Source organism: Cebus imitator, unplaced genomic scaffold (genome assembly GCF_001604975.1).
Source record: "Cebus imitator isolate Cc_AM_T3 unplaced genomic scaffold, Cebus_imitator-1.0 Scaffold267, whole genome shotgun sequence".
Lineage (NCBI taxonomy): Eukaryota > Metazoa > Chordata > Mammalia > Primates > Cebidae > Cebus > Cebus imitator.
In genome coordinates, this window is record NW_016107582.1 from 221,572 (window position 1) to 227,571 (window position 6,000).

A 6,000-nucleotide genomic window follows, 5' to 3' on the forward strand; every position below is an offset into this window, starting at 1 on the left:
TGGCTAAAGCTGCAGATTAGTGAAGAAGAGAAGAATGAATATGCTCAGAGGAAGGTGGAGATCAGACTGTGAAAGGCGTGAATGACTAGATCTATCCTGAAGCCACAGTGGAGTCTTCGTAAAAGAGGAATGTGTGCAAAGTAATTGAACAAGAATAGAAGGAAACATGAATAGACAGTCAAGAAATAGAACAAGAATAAAAGAAAATGAACTCATTAGCTGTGGAAAGTATAGTTGGAATGGAGAAGAAACTGAAAATTGGGAAAATAGATGCTTTACAACTGAAAGAAGAAAATGACTAAGTATCCTAGAAGATACTGATTGTGCTTCACGGTTCACAAGGTGCCTTCATATGCATTATCATATTTGATCCTCACCAAATCAGTAAGGAAGGTATTATCTTCTATGAGCAGGAAATTCAGAGGTTAAGTGACTTTCCCAAGGTTATCTAACTAGTTAGTTACTGAAAACAGACTCCGGCAGTGCTTCTGACAATACACCAGAGTTGCCTAAGGTGCTGAAGTAGGATGTTTCCGCATTTGCGGGAATGGTCAATACCACCACCCTTGTAGCATAAAACTAAATGGGGGGTGGGGGTTGAGGATACACAGTAAGTGTGTTAAAATCTCTGCAATAATGATCCTCTAAGATAACTTGTAAGTGTTTACAGAAAGAGTGTGCATCCCTCCACAGAACTGAAAAACTACTTAAGAAGGCACAGAGAGTATGACTGATGTGAAACACTTGCCATCTTCAATATTATGACTGCTCTCTCTAGAAATAACATATTAACAGAAGGGTCATGCCTGCAAGGTCTCTAGAGAAAAGAAGCACTAAAAAAACCAGAAACAGGTTATTGGACTTTTTTGGCTCTTTTTGAGGAAAGTAGGCCCCTAGATCCTACACGGTCTTTAGATCACCAGTCCTAAAGAAGAGAGACACACTACCTCAGGCTTCCATCACTTCTTGGAAATCTTTTCCAAGAATGCCCAACTCCTTTTGTTTGAATTCTGTGCTCACAGAACAGACTGATCTATCATTTGTACTTTTGAGAGGATTTGCCAATAAAGAGTCTCCTTGACATACAATTCATTGTTCCTAGTGTCTGGTAGAGGACTTTTGGCCCCGTTCCCCAGCCATGTGGAAAGGGCATAATTCCCGAAAAGGAAGGCCCTTCCTCCCCCACAGGGAGGGTCCCTTATCTCACTCTATCCTGGCCGGACCCAAGACCAGCAACCTTCCTGCCCAGCGGCCCACTGAACCAATCACCATCCGCCCCACCAGCTCTCCCGTAACCTCCCGTCCCACAAGCTCCCGCCGGGCAGGCTTCCTGCCCAAACCCTGACCAATCACCATATGCCCTATTAACCTCCTGCCCACTCAACTTCCCGTTCTCCGCCCGGCAACCGGGACTAACCAATCATCACCCGCCGCCACTGCTCTCCCACCGCCCCAGGCCCTCTGCCCCTATAAAACCGACCGAACAAGGAAAACGCGCGCGATTCATCCCCGTCCGCCTGAGTCGCCCGGAGATCCCAATAAAGTCGGTACCGGCCACCACGCGTCCTGCCTCATGTCTACTGGGGGCCTGCCTCCGTGGGTTGGGGTCCCACAACCAGGGGTCGCACACCTAGCTAAGATAATTTTTTTTTTTTTTTTTTTTTGAGATGGGATCTTGCCCTGTTGCCCAGGGTGGAGTACAATAGTGCAATCTCGGCTCACTGCAACCTCCACCTCCCAGGTTCAAGTGATTCTCCTTCCTCAGCCTCCTGAGTAGCTGGGACTACAGGCGTGCGCCACTACGCCCAGCTAATTTTTGTATTTTTAGTAGAGACAGCATTTCACCATGTTGGTCAGGCTGCTTTCGATCTCTTGACCTCGTGATCCACCTGCCTTGGCCTCCCAAAGTGCAAGGATTACAGGCATGAGCTACCATGTCTGGCTTGGAACCTATTTTTTAAAATAACAAGTTGGCATTCTCTATCTTATGAGTTTGATTAGTTTGATTATCTATCTTTGATTAGTTTGATTATCTGTCTTACAAGTTTGATTATCTTACAAGTTTGATCTGTTCCTTAGAACCCGATGAACTTCAGTGAAAGTCATGCCACAGAGAATCTACACTTGTAAAATAAAGACCTGCAGCATCCTCACCATGTTGCTCCCTCCAAGGGACTGCAATTCCATAGATCCTCCCTGCCAGCTGACACACGCCTCTTTCATTTTTTTTTTGGTGTAATACAATCTATATCTCATTTCCTTCTTCTGCAAATGAACTGTAGCAAGTGAGACAGGATCCACATGGTGATTTTAGGTGCCCAACTTAAAAGATAGGTGCTATGCCCCCTTCCCTCCTTCTTTCCATCCAAGAAGAAGGAGCCAGAGATGGGAGAGAGCATGACAAGTTCACAGAATTATTAAAAGTTGAGACCTACTGATACCCCATTTACCCTGATGTAATTATTACACATTGCATGTCTGTATCAAAATATCTACTGTATACCTACTATGTACCCACAAAAATTAAAAACAAGGACGAGCATGGTGGCTCATGCCTGTAATCCAAGAATTTTCGGAGACCGAGGCAGCAGATCACTAGAGGTCAGGAGGTCAAAACCAACCTGGCCAATGTGGTGAAACCCCGTCTCTACTAAAAATACAAAAATTAGCTGGGCATGGTGGCACGCCCCTATATTCCCAGCTACTCAGGAGACTGAGGCAGGAGAATCACTTGAATCCAGGAGGCGGAGGTTGCAGTGAGCCAAGACCATGCCACTGCACTCCAGCCTGGGTGATGCAGCAAGACTCCATCTCAAATAATAATAATAATTAAAAATAAAAAAACATTTTGTAGGAGTTGAGATGTACAAATACTACGGAGCTAAGCACTTAAATATATTCTCTTGTATCGTTCTCTAACTCTTCTTAACTGCCTGAAGCCATTTGGGATGAAATTTCTAAAACAAAGAAAGGAAGTAGCTATGGAATAATTTATTTATGTTCTCCAACTCCTCACGCACTATCACCATCCACCCTCAAACACTTATGTAGTTCAGAGTAAGAGTGAAATGGTATTTCTGGCTTTGGATCTTTTTTTTTTTTTTTTTTTTGAGACGGAGTTTCGCTCTTGTTCCGCAGGCTGGAGTGCAATGGCGTGATCTCGGCTCACCGCAACCTCCGCCTCTTGGGTTCAGGCAATTCTCCTGCCTCAGCCTCCTGAGTAGCTGGGATTACAGGCATGCGCCACCATGCCCAGCTAATTTTTGTATTTTTAGTAGAGACGGGGTTCCACCATGTTGACCAGGATGGTCTCGATCTCTTGACCTCGTGATCCACCCGCCTCGGCCTCCCAAAGTGCGGGGATTACAGGCGTGAGCCACCGCGCCCGGCCTGGCTTTGGATCTTTAACCTGGTCTGGAAAACTCTAGCATTTTTGTCCTTCTCCCATGGATGAAGCCGTTTCATCAGGTAAATGCTCAGTCCTACTTTGGGATAATTCCTCAAAGAGATAGATTTCTATGAGTACAAGACATGGAAAAAGTGTCAATGTAGTACCAGAAAATTAGATTACGTGCTCAGTTTAAATGTCTGGGCTTACATTATTGATAATGTATCAATATGGCGAGACCCTATGCCCTCCGGAGTTTACCTCGGTGACCCTGATTTCTCCTCTCTCACTTCCTTGAAGTGACCTCAGATATTTACGTCAGTCCAGCCACCTTCTAGCTATTGGATTTTAGCCCCAGACTCCTCACTGTAGATCTAATCATGATTTTCTGTAGCTGACACTTCAGCCTTTATTCCAGCCTCAATTTGCCCATGAGATTCTACCTAGCCAGGTTCTATGGCAGTCAAGGATTCCTGATCTTTGGATTTTATAGCTTTAAGGCTAACTGTATGTTAAATTGTTGGCTTCACAAATTTAGGTATTTTTATAAGTATGATATATTCCACTCTGATAACACAGCAGATATAGATACATGACCATCAGCAATCTGCAATTTTAAAGACCTCCTTACTTGATGCCCTGATTGAATAAACTTGGACCCCATTTTATAGGACATGCAGTGATTTCACCCTAGTTATTGAAACCCTGCCACTGTTTGCCAAAATTCAGAGAAGACATTGTTATCCAAACCACTGGAATATGTGTATGTATGCGTATACATGCATGTGTGCAAGTGTTGTATATTAGCTGATATAAGCCTGCAGAGTCATCATTCTAATTTGAAGACAGCTTAATTTGTGAATTAATTAGTTACAGCCACTATAATTTGTGAACAAAGGCTGGGTGCAGTGGTACATGACTTAAAGCCTCCTGAGCAGTAAGCCTCAGCTACACAGGAGGCTGAGGCAGGAGGATTGCTTGAGCCCAGGAGTTTGAGGCTTCAGTGAGCTATGATCATGCCACTGTATCCCAACCTGGTGACAGAGCAAGACCTTGTTTCAAAAAAAAAAATGTAAAATAAATATCTGATTTTCTGTTTGTCTTCACATGTGACAAAACTAAATAAAAAATCTATAAACAAACATTCTTCAATGAATGGTGGTATCTGAAACTCATAGTTCTAGGTGTGTTCATTATTATGTTCATCCAGTGAAGTGTCATCATTTTAGAATTAGTTGTTATAAATTGAAAAAATGATCACAAAATTTTCCCCTCCTTGATGCATGTCCTTTTGACGTGTGATTTTATAGCCCTTCCCCTTGAGAGGTCTGAGTTCTTTATTTCTCTACTGCTGAATCAACGTTGCTCATGTAACTTACTGTGTTGAAGAAACATTTGCAAACATGGTGCAAGCAGAGACTTGCAAAGAACTTGCCCGTTGTGATATTTTTTCTCTTGATGCCTCTGGACTCATTCAGCTAACATGTGAACAAGTTCAGGCTTGCTGAAAGATGAGAGGCCACAGGGAGAGATGGCCTTAATAATCCCAGCTGTCTAGGACAAGGCAACCACAAACTGGTCAGTCCCAGTCAACCCACTAGCTAAGGGCAGACATAATGAACGCAGCCAATATCAACCGAGCTTATCTCAGAGCAGAAAAACAGCCTACCTGCAGCAAGTTCAAATTGCCAACCCACAGAATCAGAGCCAAAGAAATGGTTTTGAGGAAATTTGTTACACAGCTAAAGTTAACCGGCAGAGTGGCTATAGCTTGTTTTACTTGGCTTTGGAGAACATATAAAATGAAAATACTTTTATAAAAGTCCTCTTATCTCAAATTTTATAGGTTACAAATGAATTTTGGTAAGTAGCACTTCAGGAAAAACATACTCTGTTCCAAATGTGCCACTGAGGGAGAACATTTCAAATCTTGTAGAAGCAGTTTCTACTGGCCTTCCACAAGTTGCCAAATTAGTAGTTTTGCACTTCAGCATTATGCAGACCTATGTGGAACAAACACAGATAAAATACAATGCCTTACATCTAAGTTACTTGTACCAGAAATGTTGCCTTAGTTTTTAACCACAGTGAAGAAAAAATTTTCTTCCTCTGAAATGGGATTTGGATCATGTTTGTTATAATTACCTACTTTATTAAAAATGGCAAGTGATTTGAGAATCAACCCACTTCCTAGATAACAAGTAGATTAAGAGAAAGAAGTCTTTAGAATTAGAGTTAAATGACTAGTTTGGTATGTTAGATGATGACATTGAGCTCAAGGAAGTGGAGATCTTTGGGCAACAATAGCACTGAAACTGAAAGGATATTAAAATTTTTACCACCCTTGAACCTCACCTCTCTTTCCAATCCTTTCCTTTAAAAGAAGACAGTGGGACATAGAGTATAATTTTTAAAAAAAGACAAAATCAGAGTCGACATTCTATAAAAAGCTTTCATCTTTAAAATTTGTCATTTGAAAGCTATACAAGGCCAAGCTCACACATGTAATCCCAGCACTTTGGGAGGCCAAGGTGGGCGGATCACTCGAAGTCAGGAGTTATAGATCAGCCTGGCCAGTATGGTGAAATCCCATTTTTACTAAAAATGCAAAA